General features: G+C 37.5%; 1 long non-coding RNA gene across 5 annotated transcripts in view; it reads right to left on the bottom strand.

The window, feature by feature from the left end:
* LOC139796950 (uncharacterized) overlaps positions 1 to 20,642 on the bottom strand; it is a 228,709-nt gene that overhangs the window by 62,030 nt on the left and 146,037 nt on the right. The window contains exon 6 of one of the 5 annotated variants that reach the window (XR_011726222.1): positions 18,996 to 20,469. The exons of the other annotated variants lie outside the window; for them this stretch is intronic. This is a non-coding gene — a long non-coding RNA (uncharacterized lncRNA). Of the gene's footprint in view, positions 1 to 18,995; positions 20,470 to 20,642 lie in introns of those variants that run through there. 5 annotated transcript variants of the gene reach the window in all.

Below are 20,642 nucleotides of genomic sequence, written 5' to 3'. Positions count from 1 at the left end.
TGCAGCATGGTGGGTTGTGGGAACTCAGTGAACTTTGAAAACCTGGGGATGTTTGAGTTCAGAAAGAAATCTGTTTCTCTTCTTTTTGTCTCTTCATTTTCAGCTAGATATAGATCTGTCTAGACAGAGTGAAGTTACATTAATAACTTCATCATTATTATTACTATAACTAAGAAAACATTCTAAGTGCTTTAAAAATAGGTCAGTTCTTATTAGTGGGAGGAAATTTCATGTCCAAGATCTGGCTTCACTATCCTCCTCATCCTGGCTAAGTACAGAAAGGCAGTGACCACCCTCCCTGTCCTCCTAAAAAAGCCCTTTAGCAGTTTGTGATTCACCCCTATACCATTAGGTGCATCAAGTACTAAGTGCTTCTTCTTGCAGGCACAGGACTTTTTTGTCAGTGTTCATTTTTAGCACAGTTTTGCATTACTTATTTTTTTTTGTTTCAGGTGAAAAAGCAAATGGCAGGAAGGGTGCAAAACAAAGCTAAATTTGGTGTGGGATACTGGAAATACTGTGCAGGAATCATTTTTAATCAGATGAGCTAGAGAATCAACATTTTTGTAGCCTGCTTTTAGGAGCTTGAAAAAGGTGTTTAACTCACACTCAGATGGGATGGTCATGAGTATTACATAAAGTTTAATTTTTGGTGGTGAGAGATTAGCTATTGCACATTCCCTTGAAATGTCTTGCATATTACTGTTGAGCATCCAATTTTTAAGAAAACTACCACTTTTATCACAGCACAAAAATCAGAGAACAATACGTTTTTCTTTTTAATTGCACAAACAAGTTTTTATACAAACAAATTTATCCTTAAAAAGGCCATAAGAAAACTGGAAAGCAATATGAAGCAAACCAATTTATGCTTAGATGCAATTGCAAACTCTGAATTTCCCTTCATTCTCCATTCTTCCCTATTTCAACCTCCTGAAGTTTATCTTGCAGTGTAAAAAACCCAAATGTAGCAAACTCAAAGAAGTTGAAGGGAACAGAAAGTTCAGCCAGATGAGCAACTCCTGCTGTATGAACTGGAATTTTCAGACAACTGTCATTAGACATTTTTTTCTCATGGAAAATATAATACTTATATTTGATTTTATTGATATTAATATCAGCTTGAAAACTTATTGTAGTTTTCATAGAACTGAAGAAGATTTGGCCTAAGAATCATTATTTGAACCTCTGAGTAGTGATGACATTTGATCAAAATGAACTCCATAGGCTTAAAAGAAATCTCTCTTGTAAAGAGGGCATTGTGCATTCAGCACTAGCAGGGTTATGTGTTCAAGCATTAAGTCAAACTCAGAGATTTAAAAATGAGCTTGGTGTAGGTAGTTCTGGTAATGTGTTCTCTGAGAGGAACAAAAAAGATACCATTCAGAATATCTTTCATCTACTGCTCTGGGTATTTTACTGCAACTTCCCAGCCAAAATGTCTGAGTTAGCTACCTAACAGCTACTTGTGAAGCCTTTTGTAACTGATAAGAGACAGGATCCTTCAGCATACTCCATGTATCTCAGGTTTTTTTTTACTTAATTCTTCCAGGAGGAATCTCTCACCCTCCAGTTTTTAGTGAAAGTTTAGTACATATTCCCAGGTCTCTCTTAAAGGAAGTCCTCAAAGGGCTTTAAGTTGAAACAAGTAATCTACTTCATCCAAAATATTGACATTCCAAGGAACTTGAGGTTTTTTCCTCAGATGGAAATAAAACACAGGTCTTCTATTTGTATGCTATTGATAACTACTAACATTCTTCATCCTAAGTGAAAATACCTGTAATACTTAATGTGTTCTCACACCAGTATGGATGGCATCAGTGACCACATATGCGGGAGGTGAGCCCAGGAACTCCTCCACTTAGAAATGGAGTTCTGGGAGGAGGTAAGCAGGTTAGGGAGTCTCAGGGTCTGCAGGAAGAGAGATCAGCTTCTGGAATCACTCCCCTGGGAAAGGACAAAGGAGGCAGACAGAATGCTTAATACAGAGGATTCCCTACCCTCTCTCTCCTTGGCTGAAAACAGTGGCTTAAAGGATAGTGGAGGATGGGGACAAGTTCCTAACTGCTGCAGCAGGTGCATCTCTTCTGTGACTACCCCACCTCCCCAGGTGGGGATAATAGGTATGAGGCTCTGCAAGTGGAACCAAACATTAACAAGTAGGAGGGCTCATCTTGCTTAGAGCTGTTACTGGAGTTAAGTCGGCCTAAGCTACTTCCATAAAGAAAATAAGATAGGTCATTGTCACAGGAGACTCCCTTCTGAAGGGAACAGAAAGTTCAGCATAGAGATCAGACCCACTTCTTCTGCACATGGGTCAGAGCAACCCCAACCTTAAGTAGAGGTTGGGCAAAGAATGGATTGAGAGCAGCCCTGAGGAGAAAGACTTGGGGGTGCTGGTTGATGAGGAGCGCAACATGAGCCATCAAAGTGCACTTGCAGCCCAAAAAGTGAACTGTATCCTGGGCTACATCAAAAAAACTGACCAGCAAGGCAAGGTAAGCTATTCTCCCCTTCTACTCCACTAGTGTAAGACCCCACCTGGAGCACTGTGTCCACTTCCAGAGTGCCCAACACAGGAAGGTCATGGAACTGGTGGAGTGAGTCTGGAGGAGAGCCATAAAGATGATTAGAGAACTACAGTACCTATCCCACAAGGACAGGCTGAGAACTGGGGATCATTCAACCTGGAGAAGGGAAGGCTCCAGGGAGACCTTATAGCAATGTTCCAGTAACTGAAAGGGCCTACAAGAAAGCTGGAGAGGTAGTTTTCACAAGGGCAAGTAGTGATAGGACAAGGATCACAACAGCAACGCTATGGGCTTAGGGTAGAGTGGCTGGAAAGCTGACCCGTGGAAAAGTACCTGGGGGTATTGATCAGCAGCTGCCTGAATATGAGCCAGAAGTGTGCCCAGGTGGCCAAGAAGGCCAGCAGCATCCTGGCTTGGATAAGAAATAGTGTGGCCAGCAGGACAAGTGACTGTCCCCCTCTACTGAGCACTGGCAAGGCTGCACCTCAAATGCTGTGTTTGGTTTGGGGCACTTCAGAACAAAAAGAACACTGAGGTGCTGGAGTGAGCCCAGAGAAGGGTAACAAAGCTGACAAAGGGCCTGGAGAACAAGTCTTATGAGGAGTGTCTGAGGGAAGTGGAGTTATTTAGCCTGGATGAAAGGAGGCTGAGGGGAGACCTTATCACCCTCTACAACTATCTGAAAGAGGTTGCAGGATCTGTTCCCAAGTAACAACTATCAGTATGCGAGGAAATGGCCTCAAGTTGCACTAGGGTAGGTTTAGATTGTATTTTAGGAAGCATTTCTTTACCTAAAGGGTTGTCAAGCATTGGAACAAGCTGCCCAGGGAAGTGGTTGAGTCACCCTCCCTGGAGGTATTTAAAAGATGTGTAGACGTGGTGCTTAGGGACATAGTTTAGTGATGGACTTGGCAGTATTAGGTTAATGGTTGGACTTGATGATCCTTTCCAACCTAAGCGATTCTCTGATTCTGAAACCACCAGGAGAGTGTTTTCAATCAAGGGGTTCATTTCTGTTCACAGCTGTTCTGCATTTAGTTTTTTAGTTCACATTACTCCTATCTGTTTGTCCAGGGCTAACTCAGACTGAGAAGAAGCTATATGTCACTCACTAAACAACAGTATAATTAAAAGCCCTAGCGCTACAGCTGGTTTGAAACATTTGAGAGCTTGGGAATTGCAGGGAACTCATATTAAAAATAAAAAGGATGTAATCACAGTCTCCTGCACAGTTTAATGGGCAAGAGTAATTTCATGATTGCAGTTGGTTTGAATGAAGCACATTGCTCTAATTATGTCTATCGTGTGTATACACGCAAAGACTAGAATCTATCTGTATAATCAGGGTGATTTAAAATATTCCTGACTTTCATTATTATAATTAATCTGGGCAAACTACTTACAAATCATGAGATCATTTCATACCATGGTGTAAGACAGAATCCATCTTAAGATGGACTGCAGCCACACATTTAAATTATCCATTTTTGTGTAGTGTCCGGCCTCCTGGATGGATGCAGGGAAGTACACTCATGTTTGTAGTGGTTTCTTCTTTAAACACTGAACAACTAAACCACATGTTTCATTGTTCAGCGTGCCACCGCTGAGGATGCCTACAAATGTTACTCTTTTCTGCGCCATACTATTCTTTCTGGAAAAGTCATTCCAGACTGATGTCAGTTTGGGTATATGAAGGCTGCAGACTTGTTCTAATTGTAGTACTAAAACAAACTGTGCTTGTGCTAATACTTTCCATATTGCATTTCAGTCTACAGTAATTTTTGCTTACTTTTGAGTAAAATCAGTTTTGTCAGTTTTTGTGTTATTAGAAGAACTCTACTTTTACCAAATTTCTTATGCCAAAATGCTGCAGATAAAGCTGAAAGTAGAAATATCAAATGCTAGCTATTTTGTAGATTACAGAAATTATTCATGAAAAAAACCAAGGCTGAACCTCATCAGCTATGTATCTCTATCTAGAACTATTTTACATAAGGGATTTCAGACTAGTAGATCTTAGAGTGATTCTTTTTATAGAAGGACTTTTGCAGATTAGGACAAGGCAGGGGGTTTGTTTTGTTTTGTTTTGTTTTGTTTTGTTTTGTTTTGTTTTGTTTTGTTTTGTTTTGTTTGAAAAAAGCCTGAATTAAGAATGTTTCCATTGTGTAAGTACACTTGGAAAATGTATTTGTTAAGAAAACTTTGGTTTTCTATCTCCTGTCTCTCTTCATCACTCAATTATAAGAACTCTGGGCCTGAAAAAAAACCTAATTCTACAAAGTTGTGATTGCCTCGCTCAAAGAAAAACAAATGCAAGGCAATATTGGTCAGCACCTGTATTAACTGATTGACTTCACAAATCAAGAGAAATACTAAGAAATATTGAAAAAATCAAAGCCATAAAAGAGCTAGTAGAAAACTGGGTGTATATTTGGAGGAAAAAATTCTCTTTTACAACTTGAGTAAAACTTCAGAACTGAGAGAGTAAATGAAAGAATTTCTTCTATCTAAGTATACAGCTGAAATAGTTTCTGTTGTCTAGAATAGGGGACATAGAGTTCCTAATACAAGCCAGGAGTATTAGTTACACAGCAGTTTGAATCATGGAAGTTATCTGAATGCTGCACTAACAACAGGACCAGTACATACCTTTGAATTTTGGGGTAATTTGGATAAGAGTACAAACAGCACTTATTCAGGCCTGTCTGTATGTTACATTTTATCAAAACCTCTCAATACTTCTCTGATCACAAGTTTTCAAACCTGATTCCATATACAGCATTGTTTCAAATTATGAAATTCTATTTTCATCAGTTGGGAATAGCTTTATTTGCCCTCTAGTAATATCATTGAAATTTGTTCCATTATTCTTATTGGAATTATATGATTGATTTACAGAATATACTTTGCACTCATTTTGCTTTCTATTACTTAAAAAATTAAATCCTAGATGTTGCTATATTCTTAAAATTTTATTTCAGTTCACATTAACATTTCATATTTCATATTTCAGTGAAGAAAATATTTCCTAGCACAAGTGAAAACATATGATATTAATTTTTAGTATTTTTCATCTGCTTTCTCTACATCAGTTCAGGTAGCTGCTTAGCCAAATGCTTTATACAAGTATTGTGTTTAATTTACAAAGAGCTCTATTCAATGAAGCAGCAGAATACCCTTTTGGCTTGTCCAACTGGATACATAACAGAGACATCTGGAAAAATGGTCTGATTCCACATTGTAAAATAATGCAGAAGAGTAAGAAAATCTCCTGTTCTCCTTTACTGGCTGAGAATTATATCATGTAGGAACCATAGCCCAAAAGAACATGATTCCACACACTGCTGATGTTATTTTAATTATTTTTCTGATTACTGTTTAAGAACTTGGTTCTTTTTTCACTCACACCTGACACAAACCTGTTGCTATTCTGACATGACCTGTGAATTCTCTGCCCCAAAACCAAGGAGAGCCCCTCAGGTCAATTTGCAGTTGTTTATTTTGAATATATTTACAGACACAGAAAATAGATCCGTCGTGGGTTTGTTTCCTCTCAAGCTGTCCTGGGCTAATTCTTTTCCTATCATGGGGCCACTCTGTCTTTACTTAACTTGGTTATATTTAAATTTTGTCCCATAACCTATTTTTTCCTTAATAGAAAAAAGATGATGCACTATTAATCTGGCTAAAATTTCCATTTAAACAATTCTGATTTGGTGTGCTTCAATACCTAATATATTGAGATTGCCTAAGTTTTCCCCCTATCAAGACCAAAGAGAAACATATTAGTTAAATAAGCAACTTCAAGATAACAAGCTTACTGTCAGTATTCTACTCAGCATGTAAAGTTGGCAGCTGCTTAATGCTTATTCCCCTTTCATAATGATGGACACTGGAAAATCCAGCATTTTTCTCTCTCAGCCTTTCCTAATTCACTCCATATGGAAGCAGAACTTACCTCATTCACCCAGACTTGTAGCACCCCCTCCCCATGTAGGGGCAGGGTCTCCAAAGCAAATAAATAAATATATAAATATGACCTTGGTGGTTTGTGGTTTTTATACACACTCTTAGTCACACTTAATCAGAACCACTAAAAATCACCAACTCCCCAGAGAGCCAAGATTTAATTTGGACCAAACGTTACAGGCCAGACTAGAGTATCTTTACAATAACAATATTTACTTATATTCATCAACAGATGGTAAAACAGCACAGGGAGAAATGCTTGAAGAAAAGTGAGCAGTTTTTCACAGAAATAAGGACCACACCAGCTACAGAGGGCCAATGAAAATCAAATCAGATATGCACAGAATATTTAATCCTTGCATAAGTATAGCTTGGTTTTTCAAATTACATTCTAGATCAGAAATTTCTTCCTTAAGTGACTAACTCACAACTGAAGTCACATTTACACTATTCCTCTGTTTCTTTGGTCAATGCCTTTTTACTATGCAAAATGGAAATGCTGCACTGGTAGGAGATTTGACACATGCAGCCGGAAACAGAACATTCACTTTTTAGAGAGGTTTCCAAATAGCTGAGTTCACTGGACATAGTTACATGTGGCCATGTGTAGAAATGACTGGGAAGGACACAGATACTAAAGCAGAACATAACTCCCATAACCATTCAGCCATTATTTTGTAACCATCACTATTCCTTGGAATAGTTGCAGGACTAATATAGTTTTTACTTTAATTCACTTCTCTCCCTAAAATAGTAAAATAGTATCTCACTATTATTCCAGATTGATATCTATTTTTTCCCCTTTTTAAGAAGACTGGCTCATATTTGGTTATCCTTCTCAGTTGCACTAATGTGCTCTAGTTCCTTGAAATCCTAATTTATAATCTGGCTGTTCAACTTGGGTTCTCACTGAACTTCCATTTAATATACGAATGTCTGCCTTGAGGTAAAGAAATGAAAGTAATTCTCCTTCCACACACACATACTTTGCAAGATAGTCCCATGAAAAAAGAATTCTTTTGTAATGTACATTTTCACAATTTCTATCAGCGTAACACAGCTCTCCCCCATGACCAGGAATACAGCTGTAGCCTCTACTACTCCTCCTCCTCAAAAGAAGAAAAAAAAAAAATAAAAAGAAATAATTCAGAAAGTATAATTACTTATGTAGTTTGGAGAGAGAAGTCTTCAAGAAATGGTGCTATGTGATCCATACATAGACATGTGTATGGCACATAGACTTCTACCATTTTCCTGCTTCATAGCATATCATCCATTGATAGGATCCCTTCAGACACAGAAGACAGCCTGCTAATATGGTGGCAGAAGATTTATTGAAATCAGAATATCTTGCTAAATAAATTAATTTTTATGTATTTTACTTGCTGAAATATGATACAAAACCCCCTTTTTTTTCTTGTGATAACTGTAACAGTAATCTTTTTTCATGACTCATCAGCTGCCCCTAACCATGCTACTAAAAGACAATCCAGTTCTTTTGAGTCAATGTTCCTTAGGACAATTTAGTACAGATGTGGAAGGAAACCTCAGCCCAGCATGAAAACAAAGACTTGTTTAATAATTATTTTAAGTATTCATGTGAAATTATAGTGCACATTTCTGTTTGTAAACCATGCAAAGCTTTGTCTAAAAGATATGTGTTTAAACTTATGCGTTTTTTCTGATAGATTCCTCACTCAAATTGTCAAGTGAGTAAAATTACTTTTTTTAAAAAAAAATGTAGAAAACTAAGACCACTGTGGTAATATTTGCAAGTTAATGTGTATGTTTACCTGGCAGAGCTTGGTGGAGAGTAAAGACTGACGCTAGCTATAAACTGAGAATTCAGTTGCACAGTTTAGCTGCAGCAGCATGGAGTTCTGGGTAGGTTAATTGGTTAATTAAGATAAATGCTATAGCCATTTTGTAGATATACCCTATCCAAAGTAAACTGTTAAAAAAAAAAAAAAAAAAAAAAAAGCAAAAGCAAACAGGCAAACTTTTCTGCTCCTTGTCTGTCTTTGCCCTGTAAGGCTGTGAGCAAGGAGACTACCTCATTAGGTACACCAAAGCTTCTAGGCAGAACAGTAGTTTGGGGTTTTGATTAACAATCAGTCACTGACTGAAGCCCTTCACTTTCAAAAGGCATACTAAAAAAAAGACATTGGCATCTATGTTACCATAACATTCATTGCTTTTTTACTGTAATTCAAGTGTTTTGTTATATCTTTTGTCTGGCACCATCCCAAGAAACTACAGCTTATTCTAACACATGAAGTTTCTCCTGAAACTAGAAGATGCCAACCCCAAAACAAGAAAAATTAGGCAGGTTCACCATACGATGCAATTATGCCGTGCAACACTGTGCCCCATGTCCAGCTGACATGAGTTCAACAGAAAACCAGGCAAGTTTATGAAAGAAGAATTCATTGAGGCGAAGGCACCTCAATACTACATCATTATCTCTGGTTAAGAATTCCCCAACCTGCAAATTGTGTACTGAGAGCATATTCTCAGGAAGTATCACTGCCTACTTCCATGTCCACACCTGCCTCTGTAGACACAGATTTTTATGATGCTGTCAGACACAAGATGTAGTACAAGCAACAAAGCCACTCCTACCATAAACAGTCAAGAGTACATTTAGGTTGGTGCTGCTGGAGATCAATGTTTGCTTCAGTGAAAGCTCTAATGGACTGCTGACAGAAAGCAACCTTATGAGATTTTTTGTGTACAGTTGCCACTATGAGAAGATGTTAATTAAAATGTAAGCCTTACATGACAGGAGACAGCTTTTTGTTATGTGTTTGTATGGTGCCCACAAAGAGGTCCTATGATGAGGACAACAGGTTTAGTGAGACAGAAAGTCCTGAACATTTCCAGTCACAGCCTCACTTAAAAGGGCATCATGACCCCTCTTTCCCTAACATTTCTGGGATTGTGTTAATATTCCTATTTCCTGTATCTTTTATATTCCTGTGATCATAATGCCAAGCAGGAATTACAAACCTGTGTTTGGGAACTAGTGTTCATGACTGATACAATAATATAAAAAAACAAATAAACAAAAAAAATCCAAATAGAGTAGTCTCTTAGCAAACAGAAATAAACTTCATAGGGACTGAACCATACTACTCTGCAGGAAAATGTCTGCAATTGTCATTGCAAAGAAACTGAAACTATAGACTGAACAAAGAGAAGAGTTAACCAGAAGGTTTTTTCATTCTTTAAAAGAAGAAACATAGATTATTTCCAGCTTCTGTTACCATTTAAGTAATATCAAAGATATAAGTGTTGGAAGAAAAAGGCTGAATATGAACTAGCCAAGTTGCACTCTTATCTGTGGTGTAATAATATGAACAAATGGGGATGATAAAATCAGTTTATAAGGGCAAAAATAGCAAACTGCCATAATACTAAAGTTTTTCTCCCTTTAAAAAATTCTAGTAAACAAAATATAATGATGCTAAGAGTTATCCTTTCCCTATTTTGTTTTGTACATCTGCTATTTTCCTGTAGCCAATTTTCTCTGAAAAGTTGATGTTTTGTTGAAGCAAATCCAGTAGCTGTACAGCTGTGCAGAATAGCAACCCATTACTCACCATCCTGAGAACCACACAAAACTTGGGAAGAGTAACTGCCTCTGAATTTCAAGGCTCTCCATATTTTCTTCACTCTCACAGTATTCCAGAGAACAAGGGGTTAAATACAGCAGTAGTTTTATGGTACATCAGCTGCTTCTGCTGTAAATGTAAGGAAGCTTCTTCCACCTTTCATAAAGGAGAAGTTACTTTTCTCTTACCTTGCATTTTCTGCTGGGTAACAGCCCATATGGACAACCACCATGCCATAGCTGACATATTGCAAGTTGACATTCTAGCTTATCTCATTCATATACACTCACCTTCAGAGAAAGAAAAGGAAAAGTCACCCATTTTCAACAGAAAAGTAGGCAATTTTAGATTTTTTTTTTAATCTTGCATACAACTCAAGAAAACCAGGTGACAAGCTCTTTTTAAAGTAATTTTACTACCAATAATTTTCTACGTGCAAAATAAATTTATTTTATCATCATATGGTAGAGTGTTTACATATATTCTCAAATCCAGATTTTCATTTTACCTGGCTCCCATGCAATTAAATCTAATACAATATTACTTCCTAACAGGCACTTAGATGAGAGCAAGTATCTGGAGGATTTGAACCCAGAAGTTTGTATTTCAGCTCAGTCAATTTCTTGCTTCACTGATGAGATTCTCTATGTATAATTTTCATCTGTACTGATTCAACTATGATGAAAAATTATGGGTATATCAAGTGGATATTGAAAAACCTTCACTGATTATATTGAATGTACCTCCTCTCCTCTAGAGTGTGTTCTTCATAAGTGTTTAGAAATGCAAATATGGACACTTTATTGCCACTGGATTCTAGGAATGCAGTGTCAACATACCTATTCATAACATCTGCTAGAGCAAAGACAATGATTTTTTAGTTGGAATAGTTTCTGCTTTCTTACTTCCAAACAATCTCCAAGCATTGAAAACTTCCCTGACATGAAGTTTCAATGTAATGCTGGGTGAGAGCTTCTTGGCTTATTACAGGCTTCTGTTTATTAAAGAAGTCCACAGATTACTCTTAATGGTTATGCTTTTGTTTCATATACAAAATGCTCTTTTCTAAATAAAAGGAAACTGGAGAAGAGATATGTTCCTGTTAGTCCTGAATTAGAACCAAAGTGTTCCAAAATGCCCAAATGTTCCTGCCCTCAGGTGTTGGTGAACTCTGTAGAACATTTGTACAGCTTGCTTATGTTGTGTTCCTTTAGGAGGTGCTGTATAAATCATTACATCATTCCCATTACATCAGGTTTTAAAGGCAGTAGGAAGTCTTGGTTGGTGACAAAAAATGGCACACAAAATAGGTCCATGAAATCCCATCAGCAAATTTTTCTCTCGTGGAACAAAATATTCTGGCTTCCAGTCATCAGAAAGTTACCACTTCTGAAGGGCAGTAAACAATGAAACCTACTGAAGAAAATGTGTGTAAATCAGTGTGAAAACCATTTCACCCGTGACATAACACCCTAATGTAACCTTTCATTTATCTCCACTCCTCTGGGCTTTTCCCCTCGCTTGTTCTTGCATGCTATTCATCTCCACAATAAAGGAATTACACTCTAGTTTTATTTGTTCCCTCACTCATATATAATCTCTAAAGAAGCATTATTTTCACTTCTGCACACCCCAATGCCTCATCTTTATCCCTCTTCCTTTTGACGCTAATTTCCGCTTTTTTAATTTTGTAACTTCCTTTACCTTCTATTTAGCCTCTCTTTTCACCATGCCAAAGAAAAGATTTTGTATGTGAAGAAAAACAACAAGGGATTCTACAGGTACAGCAATGAAAAAAGGAAAGTTAAGGAAAACATGCACACACACACCTTGAAGTGCATGACTGGTGAGTTAGTAACAACAGATGAGGGGAAGGCTGAGGTTCTCAACAATTTTTTTCCTCAGTCTTCACTCAGCCTCTCTCCCAGCACTTCCCAAGTTAAAAAAAACACAAGAAGGGTACCAGGGCAGTGGAATCCCTCCCACTGTATATGAACATAAGGTTTGTGACTTCCTAAGGAACCTGAACATACATAAGTCCTTAAATAGTTCCTGCCTTTTTTTAATTAGAAGGTGGAGATCTAGCAACACAGGCTGACTGATACGGGCTCTGGTCCTACTTTGACTTTAAGGGTTAGAGAACAGAAAATTATGAAGACACCTACTTTTATAGTTGTTTTCACAAGCGGATGCAAATTGGGGGTGAGATTGAAGTAAAAGCCAGATTTATATTCCTCATATCTTAAATTGGAAGTCCAAATTGGAGGCAAACCTTCCCAAGGCCCATTTAAAGTTTTATTCAGACTACCTTAACAAAACGAAGCAACAAAAAAATGATCAGTTTGGAACTCCATGAAAACTGATGACAGATAATGCAATGGAGATGTGGTCACAAAAATAACTATGTATGTACTTAGGCAGGCACAGCATTACAGCACATAAATAAAGAGACATGAATTTGCATATGTAAGACCAAGATGAACTTATTTTATTTTTTTTAAAAGTGGTGACAATAGGATTGCAGTAGCAGAGGAACTTTTATGAAACTGGTGGCAGAAAACTTGGAAAAGTCGTATTTTCCCTTCAAAACATTCATGCTTGTTCTCCGGTATTTTCAACTAAAAAATCTGATTAAAGTTGGGTTTTATTAAATTTGCCTCAAGCCTGTATCTCCCTTTGATATAGATATCTAAATATCTCTATACATATATGTGTATATATATACAAGTATATATACAGATACATATATATATATATATATATATATATAAATGGCCCAGCAGTAGAGAAAGTAAAAGCATAAGAGATAAAACCTCTAGCTTCTCTCTACCATTTAATCACAATAAGACATTGCAAAGGCCATCATTCTGCCTTATGCCTTAGTTCTCCACTTGTAAAATGAGAATGTGTCTGTCTCAAAGGGAAGAATTTGATGAGTATTGTGTAACTGGGTTTGCTAAAGCTCATCTCCACTAGGAAATGTCCACCAGGAAATGGCCATATGGTTTCCTGCTCAAAGGAAAACTTCTAGCAATAAGAAAAAGCTATAGGAAAACACTCTAAGTAGAGGAGTATTATGAGCATTTATAAAACCTGAAGTGAAAGATCCAGAGATGTTTTACAAACAATTTCTTTACAGTCACATTAAAACTGTTTCCATTCATCTATTCATCACAATGCATTAAATATATTATACAAATAATTTATTTGTAAATTACTTCTCAGCTAGGTGTAGGCTTGTAGTACTGATAGGTTTTACCTTACAATAATGTAAATACATCACTGTTGCAAAACCAGAAGTCAAATAAGGCCCCTTCAGACTATATCTGTCTTCCTGAAGTAACTCATTGTGTTCTCAGTAGAAATATCTAAAGACTTTCTTTAAGCATTTGTAAGAATCTTTTTTTTCTTTAAACCTGTAGCGAAAGTTGTATGCTCATACGTCTCCTTTCAAAGGATATAATTTAATATTTTTTATGCCACAAGAGTATTTATACATAATTTTGATTTTGGAGTAACATTAACAGCAGAAAAGTAATTTGTCTTTCATGTATATTTTACCTTACAGAAGTAGAAAGACGGTAGAGTTCCCAATGTTTGATACTCCATATTTTTGAAATTACAGCCCTTAGAGATTTGTTTGGCATTGAATTAAAACCACTAACGAATTGCTAGTGGTAAAACATTGCATGAACATTGTTTCTTGCAAAATATTGGAAATAACTATTCTAGTATTACTCAACAGTTAAGCAACCCCTGTTTACAGTAAGTATTATCTCCTTGAACAACGTGTCCTGCATATGTAAATTCACTTTGGATCCAAACTCCCAACTCCTAACTGTTGGACTGCAAAAGTAAAACAAAAATATATTAACAAGTCCCCTGGCTAACTGGTCTAATGTCCATAGATGGAAGAAGTTGATTATTTTTCAAATAAGTAAATAAAGAAAACATGGGTAAACAGAACCATGCTTATTTTTCAATTAATTTCATGTAAACTGTTCTTAAAGATAAATTTCATTTAGTGAGAAATGAGATTTTTTGTTGCTTGTTAGATACATCTGATAATTAAACTGTGTATTCCCTCATCTCAAAGCAATGTCCTCACATCCTAGCACCTCTTTCTGGTCAATGCAATTTTTATTTGAACAAGAGGTTTAACATGTTCCTATTCTTCACTCATCCATGATGGAAATAGCATACTCAGAAAAAAACAGAAGAACTCTCCTCAATTGCAAATATGTTCAGTACCATGATGGGAGAATATCAGCTCATTAATTTTCTCTTCTTTCTTCTATATAGAACTGGATTCAGTGAGCTAAACTTTGGTTCTTCTGGGAGGGCAGGATCAAAATGCAGTTTGATTCCATACTTTTGCTAGCATCCTTCTGTAGTGCTGTGCAGTAAATGGACTTGACTGGTAACCTTAAGTCCAATTTCCACATTTCCTCTCAGGTTTTTTTAAAGATGGGTTGGAAAAAAATTGCTGGATTGAAATCTTTGCATTTCTGTTGCGTGAGACGAATCTCGCCGTGGGCGCGAGCTCGGTTCGCGAACAGAGTCAATCGAGCTCGTGTTGGTTCGGGTTAGTATCAGTGAACTAACTTCGATCCGCCTGGCTCTGGAGCCTGCTCAGGAACCACACCCTGCCGATCCCAGGCATGCGCCCCTGGGCCAGCCCCAGCTGGGCACAGGTGGGGCGAGCACCGTCCGGGCCCATCACCCGGCAAGTCCTGGCACCTGCTGCCTACACATTTCCAATCCAGACTTACAAAGGAGCTGATACTGGCTACGCTGTTTCAGGTTCATTCCTAATTGTTCTTTTCCATTTCATTCATGCATTGTGACAAATAAACAAACAAACAAACAAAAAGTAGTGTCATTTTATATGGGTGCCTTTACATTTTTTTCCTTTTTTTTTTTTTTTTTTCCCAGTAACTTAGCAAATAAAAAAGCACAAATCTTAGAGAAGATCTTGTTATTTAAATACTTCTACTGTGGTTGACAACTACAACATACAGAAAATTAATTTAAATCCTACATTAATCCCAGAAGCTTAACAAAACTGGAATTTGGGAAGAAGCACAACCATCTTCACTGTAAACTGAGAGAAAAGAATGTCACAACACATTTAGCACATGCTATGCCAGCAGTAGTAAAGCAGAGATGGGAGTTAGCACCTGCTTAAGAGAACAAGCATACTAACCCTGGGAGTTGGGGGAATTTCCCACTAAACTACACCATATAGAAAGTAGGTCACTTTTACTCTTTTGAGAATGAGGAAAAGAAACAAAATTCTGAATTATATATGAACCATTACATTTAATTTTCTTCATCTCCAGAAGCTCCCAGGAGCTTTGCAGACAGAAAAATCTGGATTTTATGAGTCTGGCAATTACTTAAGTTAATACCATAGAGTTCTCTGTAACCACTTTCATTACAGCTAAGGGCCTGTCAACCTTTTTATTACACTCCCCTTTACACTTCTTCTCGTACCCCTTGCCCCTGATTTAGTGTTTGCCTGTAAAAGATTAATCCAGATATAACTTGGCACACAACCATCTTATAAACAGGCTTCAGCTAAAATAAATCTTGAATATATCTGCAATTTAACATATTTAACTCTCCTGCCAGGTGTTACTGGCAGGAAAAGGGGTCAAGTTCAAATGTCTGCAGGGTCTTCCTAAAATTAATAAATATGATTATTTCAAGCACCACACCCAGAAACCTGGGAAAACCAAAAATCTTCCCTTCATGATCTTAAGAGCCAATTATTTTCTATTCTGAAACATGGAATCTATGTAGAAAAAACCCAGAACTTTATATGGGGAAAAGGAGAGCTGCAGCCTAATAACATACAACGAAACCCACTACCATCTATAAATAGGCACAGAAAGCTATCTGATAGTGGAGTTGAATTTAAGAGTCACATTTTATTGGGTGTCAAGTTGTAGGGTAAATGTAAAAAACTGATTTCAACACTTCCATTGAATAGAAAAAAACCTGGAAGTCGGGACCCAAACCAGAGGCCTAGAAAAAGAACCAACTGCTGCAATTTTCCTTGGGGACTAAGTCCAAATTTAAGGCAATGGTTGTGTTCAGAGGAGCTGCACACAAAGGATAAGAAAGGGCAAAAAGACAGGCACACATACAGCAGGCAGCAGGAATGTCCCAGGGACGACCAGAGAGCACAGAGGATGATTTGGATAAAGGAATTAGGAAAGAGAAGGCTAAGGCATGCCATGTTCTGAAGAGAGTATTAAACCATTGAGCCTCTCATGTTCACTTCTGATAGCATTCAAGGAAATAGGAGTTCATAAATATAGACAGAATTGCAACAAAGAGTTATTACATTTCATTAACAATGTGCAAGAGCATTCTCCTCAGATACTAGTCAATCATCCAGGGTTAAAAAGTGGGAAAACCCCTCAAAAATAGCTCAGCAGCCTTGCACCCAAGTCCCACCTCTCCCAACACATTTGAAACAGCACATTCCCTTTACCTGATGAGCACCACAGTACTGCCAGCACAGCACCAGGGTTTAAAGGTGTATTTTGATAAGTCTGTTCCCATGGGAAATGCTATCTTGACTTGGTGTTGGGATTTTGCTCCAGAATAAAGCTGGAGAAGTCAGGGACACTGGTGCTTAGAGGGGCACTTGTGTAGCATGGGTAGCTTAGGTCTTGCACATGGCCTTTGCCATCTGGGGACTGGCTTGCCACAAGACTTCAGTTTTGTTGCTGTTGTCTCTACCCAAAACCATTTTACTTTAAAAATGTGGTACTTTCTTATGTTACTGCTCAGCTTGTGACATATGGAAGATGACAGCAGAGGTTAATCTTGCGAAATCCATAATAATAAAGGGTACACAATTTACAAAGAGACAAAATATGGGCAAGAAACAAAAGAAATCATCAGCATGGAGTGGTGCCAGCTACCAGATTTTTAGAGAAATTTGGTGTACAGGCACTAATACCATGAAAGCAAGAACTAAGCCTCCAAGTAGAATTTCTTATGAAAGATGAGAAAATTGTTATAACACTGGGGGAGGGGGCAAAATCATCAGGACACTCCAGTTGGAATGATGCCCAAATCCTGGAACAGATCATCAAAATATTCAATAAGCCCAGAAAGAACATTAGACAAAGAAGTGTTTTGTTTTGCCTTTACCTGAATAAATATTTGCATTGAATAGTGAGAAAGAAATGTTTATACTGCAGAGCTCACATTCTTGGCGTGAACATGGGACCTTAGAAAGAATAAAAGCAAGACCATTTTTATACTTTAGGGCAATAGACACCTAGCCTTAGAAACATGCTACTTATTGAAAGAGCAGCTATAGTGAGCAGTGAAAGGTACAAGATCATAATGTAGCATTACAGAACAAGTGCACAAACTCCAAACTAAGCAAATAGTATGGGAAATGAAGGTGCCATGTACTGTAGTTGCCATCTAACACATGTGCTACAGACAGCAATTTGACAGGAAAATTAATGGCCAGCCTATAATCTGCAGTGACAGAAACAGAGGAAGCAGAACCAACACATCCTCACATACCACCAGTGTGCCAGGAAAAACACAAGCAACTACACTTGCTGTTTCTGAGACCATTTGGAACAACCTCCACTGCAGGGAAAGCAATCTGCAGCAAGTTAGCAGATGCAGAGATTCTTTATGTATATTTATTCCAGAAAAAGGCAGGCGGATACTCAGCTGCCATATTTGCATTATTAAATCAGCAATCAATCCAAATCAAAGTAGACTGCAGAGCCATCTGCACTTCAGTTTCAACCACATCACAGATTAGGAAGAACAGGTGCTGATGTAGTGCAATAAAACTGTTTCAAGACCAACAGTCTGAAGTAAATCATTGATAAGAAGCCCATGAGACAAGTGATATAACTCTTGGATTCAGCAGCAGATGACAAGATGGGATTTTATTCAGAAGGGACTGCGGACTTTAATCCCATTGGAGTCAGTAGCTGACACCAGGAAATAAATAAATACTCCACAATGGAGAACAGGAAAGCCAGACATAATTGAGAAAGGTTCATTCTTCCAGAGATAAATTCCAGTTCTTAGTGTATATGATGAAGTATGAGGTGTGCAAAAATTACAGTGATCTTTGTGAGACGGAGACTTTGCAGTTTTGCTCAGTCCCAGCTTCAAATGGGGACAGATGAGAACTCCTCAGTTTTATTGATGCAGACTCCATGATTTAACTACACCACTTCAGTTTCTGGGAGAAAGACTACCTGAGGGAAACTCAGATAAGAAGTATGATTTGGAAACTGAAAGTTTGGCAAAACTACTTGGTTGAATCTTTTCATGCTGCAGTTCTTAAACTTCATGTTTTCAAATCTTATTATGCAACTATTTTAGTCAGAATAATGACATTAAAAAGAAAGACACGCTCTTTATATTATGCATGTCTCCAATAGTTGGGACTTTAAAGACAACAACACACATGACACAACTCACAATCAAATTAATGAGTTTGCAACTGTAAAATCTTAAAATTGTTCTACTTTTTTTTTTTTGATTCAATACTTAATCTTGCACCACTTTCTGTTTATTAATATATGGTTTATTAAAAGAATTAAAAAGGGTAATGAAAAAAAAAAGAAAAAGAAAGAGAAAAAGAGAAAGAAAAGAAAAAAAGGAAAAAGAGGAAAAGGAAAAAAGAATAAAGTAAAAAGGAAAAAGGAAAAGGAAAAAAGAAGAAAGAAAAAAGAAGAAAGAACAAAGAAAAAAAACAAGAAAAAAGAAAGAGAAAAAAGAAAGGAGAAAAGAGAAAAAAAAGAAGTAAACAAACAAACAAAAAAACAAACTAAGCCCTCTTCATGATACAATCACTTTATTCTTGAAGGTACCTTCATGTTTTAGATCACTATTTGGTAAAACAAGTATATAGCAAAGAATCAGAATACAAAGCTGTACTCTGTTTTCCTCACATAATTATCTGTGGCAGATGACCACCATCTGAAAACAACCCATAATTCACTTACAGCTTAACTGCTTTTCAAATACTACTTAAGTAGAACTCAATTGATTTATGACACCGTCCAGGCCTTACAAGGGATAAACATGGCACATTACAAGCAGATCAGAGTGGCCAGATCACAAGCCATCAAAGAAACTCCAGTTTTACCTCAATGGTTTGGCAGATTAATTATACTTGCACATTATACAGAATATTTTCTTCTAAAGAATTCAGCAGCTCCTCAGCACAGCCTAAACCTTAGAGACATGACATTTGTACCCAGCAGTGCCCAATTATTTTGCTTCTCAACACGCCTCTAGCTAAAATGCCAAAAGGAAGATAGGAAACCCCCTTCCCTTAAGCCAGCAAACACATCCCCCATGGTGGGACAGTATCAGCAGAGGTAACACTTCTGTCAGAGCTTGTTCCACTGTCATTCTGCTTCTGAGTTCTTTAATGAAAATGAGATCTCCTTTGAAGGAGTCTGATGCATCCTCCTGATGATAGGCTTTCATTCACTTCATGTATTGAGAAAAATTAGCAGCATGTATTTATTAGCTGTTTAAAATTAGTGATAACAATTCTGCCTTCACCCAATCTGATGAATGCTGTATAAAGGTCACAGCACTGCTGACAGTCACATTTTTTGCTGTCTGTTTTACAGAGCTGAGTACAGATAGAGTGACTCAAGACAGCCAAATTCTGAGATCAGCCTCTAAGCAACTATGACATCAGATGCCAAAAGACATTTGATTCCTCTATTGTGAAATGTCAGGTTGGTTTTTGGAGGTGGTGAGAAGCCAACTCCAGTTTAGGAAATTCTATAGTGAGCTATTGTCTGATACTAAATACAAGATCATCACTCCTGCTGCTGCTGCAAATCACAGGGCATCCAAGGACACATCTGATGCTATGACCGCTTTCTGTTTGCTAAATACTGCAACAAAGCTTCATGCATCCAGACTATAGAAAGTGTCTGGTGGAGAAAAGAAACCCAGAACTTTTTGCTGGGGGTATGACTTAAGCAGTTGAACCTCATGAGGAATAAGAGCCTTTAGATATTTCTAACAGCTCTGTGCTCTGCTGTCTTCCATATCTTGGTTGCCCTAAACCAAGTTATTATCATGACTCCAAAATATTTTGTCCTGGAAACTTCTGATATTAGCAAACTCAAAGGACATTGTAGTTTGAAGGTCTCTTCACACAAATCCTAGTGCACAGGTATTTTTTATTTGCTAAAAAAAATCACATGGCAGAAGATACAATGACTTTGTTCTCTGCAAGTGGTCTCAGACAGTAAAAATACTGACACAGACAGTGGTGTTTCCCAGCATCTGACAGGGGGCTGAGGAGGACTTTTGAACAGTACCTGTTGTGATAGGACAAGGAGTAATGGTTTTAAAATAAAAGAGGGTAGATTCAGACATACCTATAAAGGAAGAAATGTTTTAGGATGAGGGAAACATGTTGCCCAGAGAAGTGGTAGTTACCCCATCCCTGGAAACAGGCTCAAAGCAACTTGATCTAGTTGAAAATGTCCCT

The sequence above is a fragment of the Heliangelus exortis genome, chromosome 5 (assembly GCF_036169615.1).
Source record: "Heliangelus exortis chromosome 5, bHelExo1.hap1, whole genome shotgun sequence".
Classification (NCBI taxonomy): Eukaryota; Metazoa; Chordata; class Aves; order Apodiformes; family Trochilidae; genus Heliangelus; species Heliangelus exortis.
The sequence above is the reverse complement of the archived record's forward strand: the minus strand, read 5'-3'. Positions and strand labels throughout refer to the sequence as shown.